Genomic DNA, 21784 nt, shown 5'->3' with positions numbered 1-21784 from the left:
TGATTTGAAAATATGAGAATAAATGTTCCTTTATACCATCTAATTTTACTCATGACAGTTTCTTCTTGCGTTAAGCTTTTCTTCAAGCAAAGAAACATCTTACTATTAATATTAAATCTCTCTAGGTAAAAAAATAATTACTCCTTAGATCCATACACAGCTAAGGCTTTTAACTCACTTATTAAAAATTATACAAGTCAAAATATTGTTGAAAATAAGGTTATTACCTGTTGTTGTCCTGCCTAACATCTACCTACAGATGAGAAGAAAAAAAAGCATTTTGCATTTCAATCCRTGGTCTGTCGTAAGTAATTTATTTCCATAAACTGGGAGAATTGCAAAGACTCATCTAAAGATCATCAGAAAAATTAGAGGTTTAATTTATTCTGTAATTGAATTACTGCAGCTATAAATGCAGTATATAATGAGTGAAATATGAATTCTAAATTAAAGTTTTAGTTCATGTTAATGTCTTAAATTTTGTAATGCTATACYTGAGCAATAGCAATAGTCCATATCCAGACTACTATATTTATAAGCTCTCTGTGAAACATGCATGGTCATTTTTCTTATCTTGCCTGCCAAGGACAGATGTTYATTACTTGTTTTACTGAATTCATCTCCATTGTCTTGAAAATTACATTAACTTCCAAAATATATTCTTGATTAAAAAAATAGCTTGATTATTCGGGCTACAACCAGACAATTTTGGTTTTAGTGCTCAGCAATGAAGCCTGTTTTGGAGCCCCCATCAAAGGAAAGTAGAAAATTAATTTTCATATTCTATTTCCTTGGGGAAAGATTTGAGTTTCACATCTCAAAGTGTTAAAACTAGAAAGTCACAGGCTTCTGGAAAATTACTTTTGTCTCCTTCATTTCAAGAAACAAAATGGTGATGAACATAGTTGCAGAAACAAAGCACTAATGGTTTTGCACTCACAATATTTTAAGGGGCAAATAGTAGTCAGCCTAGAAATATAACATAAACCAAAGTGACATAGAGGATTCATTTTTCCATGCTAGTAGGAAGTCTCATAACTGAGAGTGGTACTGACCCCTCCATCCTGCAAGAGAAAATGAACAAAGTTGGGGGGGTTTTCCATTGCAATAATAGACTATTTTATTTTAACTGTTGCCATTATGGTCTAAATTCCTCCTTTACATTGCTGCTGCAGATTGGTAACCAGTGATGCAACTAAAACCTTGATGGTAGTACCCACTATCAATTTACAASCCAATGATGATTTGCTACAGTCCCTGAAAAATGCAGCCTTGCATTCACTGCATTTGTTAAACTGCAGACTGCCAAAACACAACTACTGTGTGAGTGAAAACRGCCATTCCATGAGACAATTAAATCAAGTCTATAGTTGTACCTGAAAACAGAACACAGGATTCTGCCTGTAAACAGTGTCATTTTTTAAAATGGCTCTTGGAAGGACTGGAATTTAACTGAGGAATAAACTGGACATAAAAAGAAAATTTTCTATAAATAATCAAACATACAGCAGGTATGGATCACTGTCAGATATGGGATCAGTTTCAGTAGCATTGCAACTTCCCAAGTCAGTGTAGTTACTGTCTCTTRCTTACATCCAATTATAGTAATCTACAAGAAGAGTGAAGCATCTTATATCAAATGACTCATTTTGTAGTAAAACTGAAATAACTATACAAATTATTTCCTGACAGTTTACAAAAACAGAGAACATTCTCTGTCTTTCATCAATATAACTCTGCAACTAGGAACAGAGAAATTCATTCACTTGCTCACAGGAAACATAAAKGGGTCACATATATATTAGTGTATGTGTGATAAATGGATAGCTATGTGAGGAACTGAATCCTTCCAAGTTACTGCCTTACAGATACAAACTCTCAAGACAATATACTGCCTTAGGCCACAAAGACAAAATATCTCCCCAAACTGGAAAGCAGAGAGAGGAAAGGAAGAGGGAGAACAGAAATGAGGCTGAAATATAAAACTCTCCAAAAATCAGGCCAGTGATGCAAACATTATATTTCCTTCATTCCATCAATCRCTGTGTAAGAATATACTGAAATGACAGAAAACAAGTAAATATTTGCCAAAAGTCAATAAACTTCTCATTTTATGATGCAGGTACATCACATTAAATTTCTAATCCGTTTGCTTTTTCCCTAAAACATTTGAACTACACTTCTATATCTATAAACACATGGAGAAAAAAAAATAATATATATAATGAATATCTRAAAGGTTATTTGTTGAAGAGATTTATAATCAAATAAAGTAATGACACAGCAATTACAAAACAAATATGATATTTTTTTATATCTGTTAAAGTTTACTGTCAGTTACAGTTAAACAAGCAATCAGGATGTCAGATCAAAAGAAATATGGTATGTAAGACACAACAAAAAGAATATTTGGCATATGTTGCAGACATTGAAATACATGGACAGTTCCTTTGTAGGAAATTTTCTTGTATTATACTAGGATTTGATTCTAGCAATCCACTGAATTCTTTGGGAAATACTTATCTGCTGATGAATAATTCTGTTCATCATTAGATTTGAGGAAAGGAACAACAGTGGAGAGCCTGAAGGACTGACTGTAAGGGAGAAATGCTCTCTACAATACATGCATTCTGTGCAGACAGACAACAGACCACAACATTGTCTTCACACCTAAATTAGAAGACTCACATATCTGTGACTCATGGGTATTGGTGTCTGAAAGTAAGGTTAGTGACTAGTCTAGAACAGTTGACAAAATATTTCTAAAAATTCAAATAAGAATCTAGAAGTAAAAAGACTACTTCTGCAGTCAAAAGGGAATAATTTGCCTTTCTTAACCTATACAAGAAGGAAGTGTTTTTCCCTTGTGAAGCCTAATTAGGTGTGCATTTATATATATATATATTTGTATGCATATATGTATATATATATTTGTATGCATGTATGTGTATATATATATATTTGTATGCATATATGTGTATATATATATGTATGTATGTGTATATATATATATACATATATATATGCTGCCCTGTACACTAATCCAGGACAGTCAAACTCATTAGAAGAACATCAGAAAAAAAGCATTAAGAATGTGGARGTCAAAGCCAGTTACAAGGATGCAGTTTTTCTGCACAGTTATAGGACAGTTGCCTTGAGCTGCCCAATTAGTATCATTAGTCTTCATCCAAGGTTCCTGGATGAAGATGGAATATACTCAGTAACATTAGCTACAAGGGCAATATTTGTCTATAATACTGTTATTATAGTTTGGAGTTAAAGAGAGAATGAAGGTTTACCTGAAATCTTGTCTGCAGAGCACTTTCTTTGCAGAAGCAAAGGTGAGTTAGAAAGCAGACATCTTGTGCTGTAATGGCCTAAAACCAGTCACCAAATACTTTGTCCAGAGTAACTTAGTGAAGGTAAGAACAAAGCCTGAAGTAGATTAATCTAGACTGTCCAATCATCCTGTTCCTACTGGACTTCAATGAGAAGAGAGACAGCTCAGCACCCTGTTCACTGCACCCACAGGGATTTCTTTCCAGACAAACTCCACCTAAGTTTGACCACTAGGAGTTGGGGGGTTTCATCAGCAATGAACCCAGACTCGATAAAAACGGTTACATTTCTTTAAGTTATTTAGGCTTCTCATGCTCTGTAATTACAGGAAGTGCTCTCTTAAATGGAAAATGTCCAGCAGCTATTAAAAATAGCCTTATTACAAACTCAATGTAATTGTCCTGTGGATAGCATGAAATTGAATACATTAGGGTCATTAACCTTCAATACTGAAATTCTGTTTTTCTATTATTGTGTTTCCTGATCACAGGAACCTTGCRTATCAGAGCCAACAATGCACACATTACACTACTAAACAAAAGTTGAGGCCACAGGGTCAGTTGACCTTCAYATTTAGCATTCATGGACAAGAATACCTTGTAAAGTAAGCACTTTTTTTGTTTTAGATACTTCTGCTGCTAGAAGTAATTTTAAACTTAAGAATTATGCTATTTTCCTTCCTTTGGCATGTTTTTTGTCCTTAATTATGTAATAAAAATGCTAGTGCAATTCTTACTGCATAGTGCATATTAACTGTTTTATTGCTTATGTTATGTTTGGAAATAAATATATATAAATTCAATTTATCCATCCTATATGTTGCAATCTCACAGGATTATAGCCCCTCATTTAAAATCCTGTGTGGATTTTATAGAGTAATAAATCCATGAAAGTGCTGTTTTCTTTGTGATCACCCTTTCAGAACATGAGATAYCAGTTCTCACCATGACTTTCAATGYACTTAAACAACTTCTTTTGTCATCTTTCTTTACATTACAGGCTGTGCACTTGTAGTGCTCACAGRTCACTTCAGAAGAAAACCCACTGCATGGAAACAATTTGTTTTCTACATATTACTATGAGAAATGTGTTCCTTTCTTTCAATTTTAAAAACTGTATTGTAATCCAGTTTTACAAATCATAATCCAATATTATGGGCAAAAGAAATACTCTCAGAGCAAATGGGTGAAGATAAAATGAAAAGGACAAAAGGAAGAAATGCTGCAAATCACTTAGATGTGATCAACTTAGATGTCTGCATACTAAAGAAAAAAAACACAAGATGGTAGAAATCAGGTGGCAGATGATCAGGGGTCTGAAACAAGAAATGCAAATGTATAATTCAGTTGTCCCACATTTAACCTAGTTTATTTCAGGAAGATAGAAGAAAGAAAAGAGAGAAGGTAACATTAGCTTGCACATGAAGGCTTTGCTCTGAAGCCTGTAATGTGGATGAGCCATTGAAAGCATGAGAAACAGAAACAAAGAGAAGGGAAAAAAGGGTGGGGATCTGTTCTGGAAAGTGTACTCATGAAACAAAATCATAAAAATCAGATAAATCAAGATTTCTGCAGGCCTTTTGCAAAATCATTCAAAACAGAGTGGTGGGAATGAGGAATGCTAGCTTGTTCAGATATCTCTTGGGGAAGAAACATTTTTTGTTTAGTCAGCTCTTAAAATATATTGGTCAAAAAGAACTGTGCACAAATAGTCCTCAATATTTGTTTCTAATAATAGAAAGCAGCTACTGTAGAACACTGAAGCAGAAGCATCTTGGTCTTCAATAAATTCATAGGAGCATACGGAGAAAAAAATTGTTCCCATTAAGGCAATCTAATACTAAAAGAAGTTGTTCAAAGAGGCTGCAACATCTCTGTTCTTGGAGATATTAAAGACTGGACAAAGCTGCTAGCAACCTGACCTAGGCTGGACTGTTTTGAACTGGGGTTTGAACCAGGGGAGACACCCAAAATTTCACAGAATTCACAGAATGAACTAGGCTGGAAGAGACCTTCAAGATCATCAAGTCCAACCTAWGACCTAACACCTCCTTATCAACTAAACCATGGTACTGAGTGCCATGTCCAGTCTTTTTTTAAGCATATCCAGGGACAGTGAGTTCACCACCTCCCTGAGCAGAGGATTCCAGCTCGCAATCACCATTTCAGTGAAGAATTTTTTTCTAATGTCTAACCTAAACTTCCCTTGGCGCAGCTTAAGACTGTGTGCTCTTGTTCTGTCTGAGTCTGGCTCTGTTGTTGCCTGGGACAAGAGACTAACACCCACCTGACTACAGCCACCTTTCAGGTAGTTTTGATCACTCTTCTGTTTCCTTTGCCAAGCACCAAATCTCTCCCATCAATATTCATTACAGCAGCTGATCACTACTTTGGATTTAGACTTCCCTCTAAAATTCTCACACCCACATTACACCTGAATCTCAATCAAGTCAAAAACTTCCATTTAACCTCTAAGACACTGTGYGTGCTATCAAACCATGGGATCTGCATCTTACTACATCACAACACTGCAACATCCTTTCTGTTGGTCCTGATTAGTGCAAGCTGGCTCTGTTCATACATATCCAGAAGGATGCTGAAAAAGTAATTTACCATATTCATATTACATGTCTCTTTGCATCCTTCCACTGGCTGCCYTCCCTTGCTGCAAGAAGTCAGAAAAGACTGGTATGCATTTTCAGATTGTGCACATGTGCACAATGTATCTCTTCCTATCAAACAAATTTTACTGACAAGGTGATCTGACAATGCTGAATTCATTTTAGGCTTAATAAATGAACAGGCAAACAAGCAAACAACAACATAATTTGTGCTTTCTTCCCTCTTGTCCCTGATACTTTGGTCATATGTTAACCTTAACATCTGCATAGCTGCTAGGTTATTCTCCTTACTGTGTTGGTGTACTAACACAATGGGCTATCAGATTGCTCAAAAAACAGCCCACTGAATCCATGTCCTCCCTTTTTGGTCTTCATTTCCATCCATTTTATAATCCATAGACTTGTATTTAAGATTTAATTTGTAGGCTTTTCTATGTGCACAGTTCTTAACAAAATGAAACCCATAGCATAGCAACACTCTTGATGTTAGAACCTGGCTTTTTAAACATATTTATCTATCTGAGGATGTAGATCTGAAAAATCTATAGTTTCTTTTCCTAGTGTTAAATACAACACAATGAACATAAGGTAAGTGATTTCCTAAATGTTCCTTTCTAAATGGGGAAGCTTCTGACTCTCCATCTCCCCTTTGCAAATAATGTTGCTCTTCTGTACCATCTATGGTGTTTTAAACAAAGGTAATTCAATATTTTTTTAAGCTCAAGTACTGTAGCTTACGGATGAGTATACATTACTTACGCTGTTTGAAGACCTTTCCCATAARGACGTAAAAAGCAAGTGTAGATAAACAAGACATCTGTGTGGCTGAACTGCCAGAGCACAGTAAAGCCAAAATAAACTTTTGTAGGCATATGGCAAAGTGCTCAATGTCTTCCTTCAAAGAAGAGAGGAACAATTCTGGTCTTCATTACAGCTGGTAGATTTCATCTGCCTGCAGGTGCAATTGCCTACTTATCATGATGAAGAGAGACTATGATAAGGATGATCAATTCCCTCTCTCTCTGCAAAGAGAAAAACCAATGTTATGAACGGTGAATTTGAAATCAAGAACAGCATTGTTCTAATTCTATTATTTCTTGAAACAAGATTAAAAACCCTGTTTGACACTGACCTCATTTTGTTAAAAGGGCAATGTTTTGTTTTTTTCTTTAGCTTGCCCTATCTTTGTGAATCATATTAAGCCTCGTTTTATATAGTTAGATACTTGTGATCTTCTAAAACAAATAGAACAGATGATGAACTGTGATAGAAAAGCAGTGTGATAGATGCAGGTGTACACGAATGACTCAAAAGGGATTCTTCACAGATGCAGAAATCTGGTCGATCATATTCGAGTTCAGGGTCAAAGGCTTCACTGTTGGAATTCCATAGGGATGYTGAACAAACTTAGCATTAGCAGCACCTGCCTTACTGGAAAGGCACTGARAAGGGTTTTGTTTCTCTCTCCTGTGCTGTACATGTATTGAAGCTCCTTCCTTAAGTCAAATGTTTTTTAACAAATCTGAAAGCATTGCAATCAAATGTCTGCCAGTCCATCTAATTTATGCTACTGTTGAAAAGGACATAGAATTGAAAATGTTGTAGTTGATAKTTCACCTTTATTTAATGAAAAAGGTACTTTATTAAAACACTTGACCCTCATATATCAAGGAAACATATATAAAATGATGGCCTTTCTCATATTTAGAAAATATTATTTGAAGTATTAAATAAGATTTTTTATTTCAACTAAAATACTGTATACTGGAATATCACTACTATCATATCTAAACACAGTGCTTCAGTACATGCAGCATAATAATTTAAATTGTGCAAAAAGATTTAGCATGAAGTAGAGCATAAGATTTTTTTTTCAGCAAACATAATCTGGCATTCATACCTTTCTCACTGTACAGAGCCACAACTTTTATAGCAAAGTACTCAAATTGAATATGCATCATTGTATGAGTTGTGAACATTGTCTGAAGTTTTTCACCATATTCCAACAAACAACACTACAAATTTGATGTTCTGTGAACCACTCAAATTCACTTTTCCATTTGAAGATAGCATCAGTAAAGATCATTGCACCTTAGAACACATAGAGGGCTGCAGAACAGTTCATAGGGCACAGCTTTTTTTGATTTTGCCTTTAAACAAAACTACTTTTAATTTTGCACTACCTACCATTGTATGTCATTTAAGGAGGTGACAGCTGCCTAAAATATTAGGTTGGGTTCTTCTTTGCTGACGTTAAAAAACAGTAAAATCAGGCCTTTTCCCTTCAAAGGTGTAATGCATATGTTTCATTTTAAACACCACAAACAGTCTACACTTCAACTRTTCCTGTCCCCTGGGAGTTACGAACCTATATAAGCCCAAAGTATAACAGTGCCCTTGTACCTTCTGTTAAATGCTTACTATTGAATAWGTTCACTGAGTGTTTTTGCTCTGGAAACCTAGAAGCTTACTRTATGTAGCTGGACTCTTTCCTTTTGCACAGTTTAAAAATATGGAAATAAAGCACCATGACAATCAGCCCCAGAGATGGCTTTGTTTCATACAGATGATGGAGGGAAACAGTTTTCAAAAAGAATAAAATCAGCAGAGGAAAAATGCAACTGTCAAAATTCTAATATGGTTAACCAGAGACATAAATTGGAATCTATTGAAGTATTTCTATATTCCTTTAATTAAAATTAGAAAGGCTTARAAATTACTGTAGGTTTAGAAATTAGAAAGGTTTAGAAATTTATGTACTTGACTGTGGTCAAACATAATCTTAAATTTGTAAAGAGGAAATCTCAAATAGATGTGGTTGTTTGGTTTTGGGTTTGTTTCTTTTACAATTGCTGGCACTAGGCTCTGTAGGATTTTAGAAGTCAATGCAAATCAGGAAACTGCATTTTTATCTACTTCATCAGTGAAGAAAAGCTCTCATTTATGCAATTTTAGGACCTTGAGCCATTCTTCTTAACCAATGTAGTGATCTATTCTACATATATTGTGTAGCAGTTTAACACATTTCAGTCCATTATTTTTTGTATGATCAGTGATTGTTCATAGGTCATATCCCAGCAGGATTGATTCAAGCCTCAGAAATGTCTTAAGAAATTCATAGCTAGCTGCTGCACAAATTATCAAATAACCTTTTGATACTGTCTAGAAATCATACAAAACACAGATTCCAATTTACTGGAAAGTTTGGGAAAAAACAAGAGTTTGTATGATCCAAAATAATATGTTCAAATACTGTATTTCTATTCAAATGACACATCTCTATTACTATAGTATGGGAAACAGAGTAATTGAACTATTTTGTTGATATTGTGAAGTTATCAATACCACAAAACAAGCCAACAGAATGCTGTTCTCATTCACTGGACAATTCAATTCATTGTCATTCCTTGACGYAAAGCAAAGCAAATGAGTATTTGAAAGATTTTTTTCCCCCAGTGGAATTAAAGTAGGCAGTCATATGTTCTATTTACAGGACTCTGTGGTCAGCAAACATAACAGTAAATGGGCTGCTCAGTAAGATGAAAGTCTGCACCTATCATTTCATAACTTTTTCACTCAGAACTCAGATGAAGATCGCTCATCACTTTTTTTCTTTTTTTTTTTTTTTTTTTTTTCATCACATTACTGTTATCCTTCTTGGCACCAGCTATCAAACACTTTGGCCAAACACCCAACTTAAACTGAGACTTGGATGGATTTAAGTCAGTGGAAAGATGACATTTTAGATCAGCTAGAAACTCCTTTATAAAAATCAATCTGACATTGTGATGTAGGAGTGTTTGCCACCAGAAGAAACAAAATAAATCAAATMAAATACACAGCTGTTGTGTTATCTAATGACAAGATCTAATAATAGCTAATTGGCATAGTAAGTAAGCTGATAAATTTCATTTGGTATTGTAGAAGTAGTTCCATTACTCAAAATTGATTTCATAGCTTGCTGGGCCCTATAAATTTCTCCATTTTCTTGTCTTTTGATTGATATCAGGTGAAAGAAAGATGGGATCAATTCAGCTCCATTTGATGGAATCAGTGTACCTGAAATGTTGAAGGCTTGGGCAGCTAAGTGCAGAGCTTGGTTCTGATGATAATGTGCAAATTCTTTTTCAATCAACTCTGCCCCTTGTGCTTGCTTTTGCAGTCTGTCAAATACATTTTTCTGACTTTCTGAAACTCTGTGGTCATCCATGTCCTTCTTGATCTCATTTATTTTATACTTTTCTCCTTTCATGCCATTTTGTCCTCTGCCTTCGTTTAGTGGTTTCTAACTTCCATGCACATGCCACCTTCCCAATCCCCTCCCACTATACTCCCATATRCCAGTATGTATTTTCAACATCCAATATCCATGAAGACAACAATGAAACATTTCAAGATCTGAAAATAATTTACAATCATGTAACCTGAAAAAAATTCTCACAGATAATACAGAGTAGTGCTTGAATCTAGCCCAACATTGTGGTTGAAGGAAATTAAGTGGCTAAAAGAAATCTAATGCTGACTGAAWAATTCTGAGAGATGCAGTATTGCCACCCTAGAAAACACAGTTCTGGTGTATTTACATTTCTGTTTGCAATAATTTTATCATTAATCACTCTAAAAGAGATATATGCCCACATATGCTCAAAATGATGAAAAGAAGAAAGGTATATTTAAAAGTCTGAGCTTCTGCGAACACAACAAACCAMCTCGATGTATGAAAATTGCAAAATCTGTCTTTGAAAGACTTGAAATAACTGATGCAGTCTCCTTTGCAGAAGTTCACTCTTCTTCCAGAGCTTACTCAGAGAGATATTAAAACTCCTGAAGAGGTTTTTGGATTCAAACCAAAACTTATACAGTCAAGTTAAAGAAGCAGCTGCATTAACACGGATTACTTGTTCTTTAAAAAATTTGTAATGTGAACTGTGCAACTGAAATAATTCCTACTCTTTCTTTTTCAAGATTTTTTACTTCTGTTTACRTCTTTTATTATATTCAGTGACGTTGCTAGTGACTGTGTTTTTGCAAAAAGTTCTAGAGCTCTTCAGAAGCACCTTTAAGTTTTTTAATCTGCCTTGTTAAAAAAAAAACATTTGTTTGCAAAGTGAGTATATMTTTTAATGGAACATTTAGGAGTCACTTCTTGAAGGGTCAGCTTCTTTTGGATATATGGCTACATGAACAGTGGGTTTAAAAATGGAATGCAGTATACTTTTTTCCATAAACTTCAGGATGTTTGAGTCAAAATATGACTAAGCAATRTGGACATTGAGCTATCACCATTGAAGAATTTTAACACAGTTTTTCTTGAAAGAAGTGGCTAAATAAAGTAGGCGGTTTTCTACAAAATTATGAAATGTGACAAAAATGATGCTATGTGTGATACTATACTACAATTTGCATCCTTCCCACAGAATATGTAGAAGAGTCATTTACATACAGGCTTAGCTTTTCCTCTGCAGAAGTAGAAACATAAACAGTAGAAAGTCTTTTTCTGTCACACCCTCACCTCAAGGTGACATTTTTGGAACTGTTGGGTTCAGTTCTGTCTTCACTGAAATTAGTCTGATTTCAAACTAATTTGGATCTGCAGGAGTTACTTCTACAGGAAGAAGAAGGAAGAGTGAAGACTGTGGATTGCCAGCTGTTAACTCTATTAGCTTTGCAGAAAATACATGGATGAGTGACTCTTACCTATGTCTGTACATAAATGCTTCAGTAACATTTGCACTACTTACAAATGGAGAAAAACAAGAGCTGTTGAAACTATATCTGAAGTGGGTGTAGTTTATCTCAGGACCAAAAGCCCAGAAGAATGACTCAAATCCAAACATTATGTAATCACACCATTCTTTATCGCTTTTTTATGCAATATATTCTGCCACCCAGTAAAAATGTGTCAGCAAACATCTCTCAACTACATTTTAGATTTTGCTATCCTCCTAAATTCTCYCAAATTTATTCCATATTTGAATTCCAAATCTCTTTAATATGTATTAATTTTAAATGCTTACCTCTAGGATTATAACAAAGTTAAGCAAGAAGGATAGRAGAGACAGATTAGCTCCCCCAAAAAATTATTTCTTTCGTCAAAGCAAACATGGTATTTACGACAGACATTAAGGAAGATTTAAAATGCAAGGTTCCACAGTCTGAGTAAATTAAAATGTAGACTTTTAAGACACCATTAAGAATAGAATAATTTGCTCAGTGGTGTTATGCGTCTAGGAAAGAACCAAGAAAAACAATTCTTCAGGGCACTCAATTTTATTCACCTTTGGCCTMTCCTTTACGTTTTTAGTAAAATTCCTACTTCGTTCTGCTGATACCACTGCTTACTCTTCATTTTCACAAGCCAGCCTAAATGATTTAAAGAAAGAATGTAACAATAATATTACTCATTTTCTCTTTCCTAACAAATACAAAGATTCTTTTAAATAAATAATTAAGGCTGCACATTGCACATTGGTATTTAGGCCCCATTTTTTCACTGGTTCAAACAGAGTTTAAGACCAATTCAACATTGGTCTAAGAAATCTGATGAAAAAGTTAGATTTCTAGGTCACCTAAAAGGTTTTTTAATATTTCACCTGGTATTTAATTAAAATATCATAACCCAGATAGAAAGCAAGGCAGTGCTTCATTATGCTATGGTCTGGAGTGGATCTCTGAATGAATCTGCTCCAAACTGTAATAGGAAAACATGTTTCTGAGAGAAGCAAGCACACAGCTGTTTAACCATATGGAAGAGTAGCTGCATGAAGCTCTGTTAATATCCACTTCTCACCTCTCTACTTATATCCAAACATGTTGCCCTGGGGCAGGCTCCTACTTCCACCTTTGCTGTCCTGCAGYCTCCTACTCTTCCCATCCTTTTGTCCTCCTGTAACACCTCAGCTGTTCCAAGAGCTCCTGCAGGTCACCCAACCACATGACCTTGCACACTGACAAGCATCCTACCAAATACACCAAATCTCGCTCAGCTTGTTTTAGATGAACATTAGATGTCTCAGGTAGCTAAATATACATGAATCACTTAACTGGAAATTCAATCAAACAATWTCATGTCCTTTCGATGTGGCTGGAATCATGCAAAGAGACAATGTCATACATGTGCCACTTTTTTTCAGCCACCCTGTACAGATTTATATATTCATATCATATGAGACTCTTAGTTTTTAAGTTTTCTACAGCAAAACTTCACAAGAAGATATACAGGAACCAATTTACAGAAATCGATGTTTTGAAAAACTAGATCATAAATTGCACATGTGACAACTAATGAGGAACAAACATACAAAGGAGATAAATAACTGGATTAATATTAGAAGCCCAAACATGCTGATCAATTATCAAATAAAGATCAATAATCTTTACCTGATAAACTTACTGATAGGTTTCAAGTTGACAAAGAATTTATTTGCCACACATAAAGACTGATTACTTCTTAGTTGAATTTGTCATGGACTTAAGTTAATTCTTCATTCATTAGCACAGAATTGGGGAGGGAGGTGTTTAGCATTGACCTGATTGCTTTATACACTTGTTTTTCACCAGTTTGTTTTAAATAACTGACAAAAGAAGACTCCAATTCTTCTCTTCCAATGACAACATGCTATAAGAGAGCAAGATACTCATACATTCAACATAGGAAAATTTCCCTGCAGTGTGACTTGCTAAAGAGCTAGCTTCTTGAACCTCATGAAAATTCATGACTGCACTGAAATACAAAATCAGAGCCCACTACCAACACAGTCTTTACCCAACCATCATCAAGGAAACACATGCTCAAACTCTGTTGCTCATTCCCTGTGGGCTTCAGGCATTGCAACCCATCTGTGCTCTCAACATTTGTCTGTGAGCTGCATTCTTAGGCTGGTATTCTGCTTTCACACCCTGCTGAAAGTGCCTGGTGCCTAAGGAGACACTTCATATGGAACGTGTATTTGCCTATGCTCAGAAAAACAAAACATACTACTTAAACACCATTCTATGTTTCAGGTTTACCAAAGGCACATWTTGGCCTTTGAAAAGATGTATCCAAACACTGCAGTATCCTCTCCAGGATAGGTCCTAGCTGAGTTGAATAAGAGTCAGCAGTGCCCTGRCAGCCAGGAGAGCCAATGATGTCCTGGRGGGCATGAGGCACAGCATCACCAACTGGGCAAAGGAGGGGATTGTCCCTCTCTGCTCTGTGCTGGGGCAGCCTCACCATGGGTGCTGGGAKCAGTTTTGGGGGCCACAATGTAAAAAAGACATTAAACTATGAGACAATGTCCAGAGAAGGRCAACAAGAATGGTGAAGGGTCTGCAGRGGAAGCCTGGTGAAGAAGGAATGGCCTGAAGCTATGTCAGGAGAGGTTTAGGTTGAATATTAGGAAAAGGTTCTTCACCCAGAGGTTGGGCACTGAAGAGGCTCCCCAGGGAAATGGTCACAGCACCGAGCCTGACAGAGTCCAAGAAGAATCTGGACAATGCTCTCAGGCACATGGTGTGTGATTCTTGGGGATGGTGCTGGGCAGARCCAGAAGCTGGACTCAATGATCCTTSTGGGTCCCTTCCAACTCCACACATTCTGCAATTCTGTGATGTTACTCTGTGTAAATGCCAAGCCCTAAACTGCAACAAGAAGAGAACAGAGACACAGCCTTATTTCCAAAGCACATTCCGCAGGAAAGCAATTCCAAACAGGCATTGCCACATTGCCAGCAGAAGGAATTTGGAGACATTTGGTTCTGAAACCAAGCRCATGAGTTTGCTATTTACTGGATATGAATGCCCCACCTTGGGGCATTCATACCCTGATGCCCTGAGGAAGCACTGCCACGACACCCCAAAGCAAAGGTATTTCACTTGTGCCCAGTTAATTTCCAAGCTGTTTGGGCATTGTGGGGGAAAAGCTCATTGTTACCCAACTATCTGATACAAGACGGCCTTTGACCCAAAAATTCGGTTATTTTCTTCCATCACTTTTGTAGCAAGAAGATTGCCCTTGCTCTCAATTTCTCTTCCATGCAGATTAATTTTCGAAGCAATCTCTGAATGTTTCAAGGGACCTTGGGCATTTCTTTAGCAGGTACTTGAGAATGAAGTGGCAGGTTTTAGGGAGGATGGGGAAATTAAGTAATATTTTGAATGTTTCCTTTACTGTTAAGCTATCACTAGTGTTTATTCTAAAATAACGTCTAATCTAAAAGCATGTCAATGGAAAGGCTTCACCAGAGACTGCAACAAATTGTTTACTCAATAAAGGTCATTCAATTTGTGCTGTTCATCATTTAGTTCCATTGTGAACATAAGCTCAGCTCTGACATTTAACAATTTAAAACTAGGTAGGATTACTGTTTTGAAGACTAGTCTCATTGCCAGACAGAATTCTAAAATTGTTTTGAAGATGTAGAAGGAAGTACTTTTTCTGATTCAAAGGCAGTATGTTTTTGACAGGTCTGAGCTATTTCATGGCTTTATGTACTTTGCTATTTCATGGCTTTATGTATTTTGCTTAAGAATAAAGTGATAATTTGCTGTTTATAAATACATTGGAAAGATGTTTTATAGCCTCGTTTCCCTTTGAATTCATTATGGTCTTTAAAGGTCTTTAAAAGGACCTTGAAAGGTCTTTAAAACAAGTATAAAAAATCTTGCTTTGTTTGTTCTTAGAAGCTGTCCTTGGGAGTTATGCTCCTCTTCTCAWTGCCACTTGCTTTCTTTGTGCAGAACAGAAACTTTCAAAAAGTTTAGCCCTCGTGACTGCAAAGACTGKTTTTTTAATGCACTTGAGATACCAGCAGGTATTAAAGACTCTACCTCACACCAAGCGCTTTGCCTTGGCTTTTCCCCATGGTTTGAAACACCTGTGCTCTGCCTCCTACCACAGAGGTACCGATGAGAGACTGCAGTCCTCCAGTTGACAGAACATACTTTCACCTATGTTGACCCCAAGCCAAAAAGACACCTCTTGTCTTTTTCCCCTTCCTTTATCATATGTGATGTCTCTTCAAACAGCACTTGTTGGGGGGAGGGGTTTGTTTTTTTGTTTTTTTTAATAAGAGACAAAAGACTAAATTAGGATCTGAGGGGATGAAGTCAGACTTGTGGCACAGAGCAAACATAAAAGAACGCAGAGAAATGCCTGGCTATGGCAGCACTCACACTTGAGTATCAGGAGTGAAGAGGCCCTGCTAGTGTCTGTCTGGTTGTCTGACTATTCCTTTGGTATGTACTGAAAGATGGTGAAAGGTGACATGGGAATGAAGCCTGGAAGGGAGAAAAAATAAGTTWGTGGAAGGTAAAGGACAAGTGGGCAAAAAACTTTCCAGAAATGAAGTAATAATTATGTTGTATGTCCTTTCTTTGAAGTCTTCAARGCATAAGCTGTAACTTAATTTAATATATACCTGACCCCAAGGTCTTCCTTCACAGGAGTCACATTTTTTAAATTCCATATGTTTAAAAGAGTATATGCAGCTCCACTGTTCTCCAGCCACTCCTATTATGCAATGGTTATCTAATCTTTCTGTATGCCAGTCAGTCATAGCCTCAGGATATTCAGAATCTGCTGCAGTTATAAAAAGAAAAACTTAATTTGGTTTCAATACATGTCTCGTATAGATAATTKAAACACAATAGACAATGAAGTGCTWAAAAACCTGTTATCTAAGTAGCATGAGATATTTTTTAAGAAACTAAATAAACTGACTCAAAAATATGCCACATAACGGTTTASAGATAAAATTCTACATCATGTGGTGGCCAGTTTTAGCTCATAAAAATGCAGAACTAATGTTGCACACTAGTAACTACATTTTCAGTCTAATAACATGAAGTTCATGGAAAATACCCAAGATTCTTCATTCATTTCAGTAATTTCCACACTATCCAATTGATTCCTTGAAATTGTGTCCTGTTTAGCAGTACACATAATAAAATGTAGCAGTACGCCTCAGTAAAAAGTACTTCAAGCTCCATAATTAAAACTGGGGGGATCAATGAAAAATTAAAGGAACTTAGTATTTGATTTTCATCTAGATGAAAAAGACCTGCCTCTGGAAGTTCAGTACATAATCCTTTGGTGGGACCCATTTAGATGTGAAATCAGAGTTTCAAATGCACAGGCTAAGAACTTCTGGGAAGCTTTCTAGTTTTTATTTTCTTAAAGCTGGGATTCAACATCCCSCATGCCATGCTTCTGTTGGCACTTCTACACTAGCCTAACAACACAGGGATTTCTGAACAAACATCTCACAGGATTTCAACATAATTTATTTTGTATTTGACCAAGTTGGAAAAAAAATCTCTGTGGCTGTCTTTATGACTCCTAAAAACCAAATCGCTTGTGTTTGAAGATAAGGATGACACRAACTACAAGAAAAAAAAATGGCAGGAAGGAATTAGCCCCTTGGATTTCAAAGTAAATACTGACATGATTACAGATTAAGCATGATTAAGGACATTGCTAAATTGGTACCTTAGTGAACTGCAACCATTTCCATCAGTGAATAAAGACYGTTCTAGACAGAGACTTAAGCATGGCATCTTCTATCACTGTTACACCAAATTTTAAGCCTCTTGCCCTGACAGTGCACTCTGTAGCTTTAAATGTCTGACTTCTCTCGCAAAGTCACACTTGACAACAGACAGAATACTGAATGACAGAGACAATAGCTATCTAAAGGAATTATGAAGAAAGACCATGGTTTATATCTGATCACTCTTGAGATCTCAGGTGTTTCCCAGAATCAGGCATCTAAAATGAAGTAAGAGTTAATTTCATCCTCATCTGGGTATAGCTGACTACATCTGGAGACAGAATACATTTTTTTTTAACATGCTGGAAGAAAGGAAGAATACTAATCACTGAATTAGAGAATCATGATTCTTATGTTCATTAGGTTCATTATGGTCCTACAAAACATTCACTCTCTGCTGTATGACATACTAGTTCTCCCAGACAGTTGCAGAAGGTCTGAGCCCAGTCCTACCTACAGCTCCTTGATCAAGGCAGCCTTCTGGGAAACAAAACATGCAGGGTCTAATTGCTGTAGGCTAAAAAAAGCCAGKGAACTCATTCAGGTATCAACCTTTCATATTGGCAAAATATTTCCATATATTTTCAAAGAGAGTTTTGTTCAGATTTAGGATGTCTAATTTGCAAATCCCAAACAAGATAAGTTATTGGGACACTTGTCTCTGCCAAGAAGGCAGATGTTCTGGGGATGAACAATGCAGCGTGAAAGTATTGTGAAATTTCACTTGGGTCCTATTGAATTTCACATTCTCACTAACACAAGAGTTTGTAAAGAGCACTCGTAAGTGATAATCAAAATTATTAGGTGCAATTTTCAGCATATATCTCTATATTCATCCCTTGCTATGCACAATTGTAGTTTTCTGGCTCTAGACTGAAGAGATAAAGAGCACGGCAACAGCAATTTCTCATCATTATGTTCTCTCTGTTTTGCTGTGTTTGGCTATTTCCTTCACTTTAACCTGACAATTTTGGTTTTAGTTTAGTTGTTCCTCAGCATCCTGATCATACACATTAATCCAGCTGGCCTGCAATAAAATGACCATGAGACTGCAAAATCTGAGATGCCCTTCTCAGTTCAGTGATGATTCGTGATGATAAAATAGATGTTCAAGAGCTYTCATCTTACTAGGGTTATAACTCAYTGTGTAATTTTTCGTTAAAACTCRATTCAGATTTGTGACAAACTAAGGTCACTTCAAAGAGGCTTTTGAACTCTCAATGGAGAAATATCACCAAATGACTTACCATAAAGATTAAATAAGCTTTTCTTSTCTGACATACAAAAGCCATGAAGGTGAAAAGTTTTATTTTTGTTATGAAAATGCATGTGCATTTTTCTGAATACACTTCCCATCGTTTATGTTGAAACCTTTTAAAGAGTCCTCGCATTAGAAGTTGCAAATATAAATATGATTACAGTAATAGATAGGTGTAATAGATAGGCAAAAGATTCCTTTTCAGTGTGTTCAGTCTATTATTTCAATTTTAAATAACAGACTGTAAAAACCCTTCTACATAAGGGTGTCTAATTTCTTCATCAAAAATCTGAACACTTACCAGTTAAGATTTCAAAGCAAAGCCTGAAATTATGGCTGAAATCAATACAGAACGACAATGTGAATTTAATGTAAAGAACATACAGCTCTCAAAGTTAATAAGCATTGTACTTTTCAAATAACATTACCTGTAACTGACAGACAAAACWCTACATTAAAACCTCAGCTTTTATTTATCTGCCTCCTCTGTATTTTGTCTTGAAATATCTTTCAAAACTGACTCAWCCTTTAAGAACATCGATTATACCTAGAAGCATGTAACTTCTGAACTGTGGCTTTCTTAACTCTTGTGGATGCGATTTCTCTCCTTTTCTCTCACCTCCTCACGCAGCCCCATTTTCCTGAGGTCTTGCTGTCCCCTAGTGGCAAAGGGTTATGACATGTAAAGCCGAAGGAGCATTTGAAAGCAGATGTCATCATCTCTGCTCCAGGYAACTTTCAGGCCTCTCAGCAAATGGATTCTCAAAAGAAACTGATGATTTCACCTTGCCAGACAGTAGCAAAGTTACTGAGTGAAACACAGCAAGTTCAGTAGCTATTTGAACTTAGAACTATACTCCAAGGTTGAATTTGTTAGGCTACAATTAACCACAKGTATGTTTAATTATTTTTAGCTTGAAAAGAGAAAGCAGATGTATTAGAGACTCTCATAAACATGCCTATTGAAATAAATTACCTTAAAACTTTAGATGGGATTGTCAGCATGTTTTTTCAGACTTCAGTTGTACAGTCCTGCTTTTAAAACTTAAGTTTATGACAAAGTCTTGCTTATGAATGTYAATTTCTAACTTGTTGAGCTAATGATGAACTGTGACCAATTTCTTAGTTACCCTGTCTCCTATACTCACAASTGCCAGTTATGCAATTTCATGTCAGGTCACAGAAAGACTGCAGGATATAAGCCAGTCACAATGATGGATGTAGCCACAGCCATGCTGTGACACATGAGAAAGGGAAGAAGACATCTACCTCTCCACCATCCAGCAGCCATTACCTCAGCTGCACACAACTCCARAATCCTACATACCAGCCACAGTGGCTGCTGAATCACACAACTGCTGATGCTTAGCATTAAGGTCTCCAAGGAGGACAGATGCAGAAGTACTGATGTCTTTCATGCAGATGAACAAGATGCAGGGGTCACAACAGGACAGACACAACAAAGTAATTCTGCTCAAGGCTAAGATTTGGCAGTTTCAGGCTTTTATGGATCAGCTAGTGTACCAGATTCAAAACAGATCATCTCAATTGAAAATCATCAGGCTTTTATATATAAAAAAAAGAAGCTGAGTAAATAGATCAGTGCTTTAGCTTGTTCAGACTTGCACTTTGTGCTTACTAATGTAGAGTACTGGGGAAAGAAAAGAAGTTAATAAAGAACAGCTTGATAGCAAGTGTCATTTTAGAGCAAAGTCATCATCATCTCTAAAAGGAGGGAAGTGGAACCTTATACCATAGAACCACAGACTCACAAAAATCATCCAGCCTCTGAGTTAACAGAAGGGATTTTGTGGTGCAGAAGTTTGATTACCTGCCTTTCATTTAAAGCACCTTCTGTTTCCAGGTCATTATCACCACTCATTCTAAACAAAGCAACTCTCATTTTCACTGGGTAATCTGTCTGTGGCAACCTATCATCTTCAGCCTTCCTAAGCTTCCCCTTGTCTTGTCTTGCCGTAGCTTGAATGCATACAGTAAATTTTACTGGAATTCAGAGGTATCAAATAAATTATCATATAAAACGACCATCAGCTAACTCAGAGCTGACTGTAATAATACATGTTAAAAACCAAAACTTCTTGCAAAACCGTAATTCCTGCAGTTGTACGTTTCTCTATAGGGGAGTTCCTTAGATCCATAGAACTTGTTTGTCCACAGTCACCAACGGCTCCTCAAATGAAATAAAGTCAGGAGTAAGAAACTTCAAAAATACATCATGTAGTCATAGGAGCTGGTGGAGGTTAACCCAGCACATTTCACTCATGGAATTTTTAATAAACTGTCTAAATTACATAAATAATGGAAATGGCAAATAGGAAGATGCTTAACTATCCCAAATACCTATACTGACTAGTAAAGAACTTTATGACACAATACACCCAGCATCAATATCCTCAATRGACCAAGGACTGGGCTGCTCCAACYGATGCTTTAWAAAGTAGCATAATATGAAAAGAAATTTTTTAAGAACTTGATATGGTGTTTTCTCCAGTAAATGATTTCTGGTTCAATTAATTTCTGAAAGTTAAGACAGCTTATCCTCAGATACTGTTTCCAATATTTGTGCAATGAACAGTCAGATTTCTATCTGAATTGTCCTAATCAGTGATTTAAAGCAATCTTTGTTGGTTTACAAATTAGATATTGAAGTAAGCTATTCTAATCTCTAAATGTTAGGAAAACCAATCCATGAAGCAACAGGGAAGCAGTGTAATTTTTCTGTTTAGAAAGGTTTGTATTAATAGGTCTTTATTATCCGTAAAAATTCCACAATGCACCCAGGGGCAGCATTAGAGAAACATCATTTACAGTTCTTCTTGTTAATGTCAAGTGGATTATTAGAAGGAATCCAAGAGCTCTTACAATATTATACTTTTTATTCTGGGCTTGAAGCTTGGAGATTTTGATATTCAAAAACACAGAACATGAGAATAATTCAGTTCAAGCACCAGCATGAATGCATTTTAAATTGTTCCCAGAGCTCAGACAGCWTTGAAATGGAGAAACTGCCTGATA

This window comes from Malurus melanocephalus, unplaced genomic scaffold (assembly GCF_030028575.1).
Source record: "Malurus melanocephalus ecotype Western Australia unplaced genomic scaffold, MMel_1.1 scaffold_309, whole genome shotgun sequence".
Lineage (NCBI taxonomy): Eukaryota > Metazoa > Chordata > Aves > Passeriformes > Maluridae > Malurus > Malurus melanocephalus.
Note: the sequence above shows the minus strand (reverse complement) of the source record.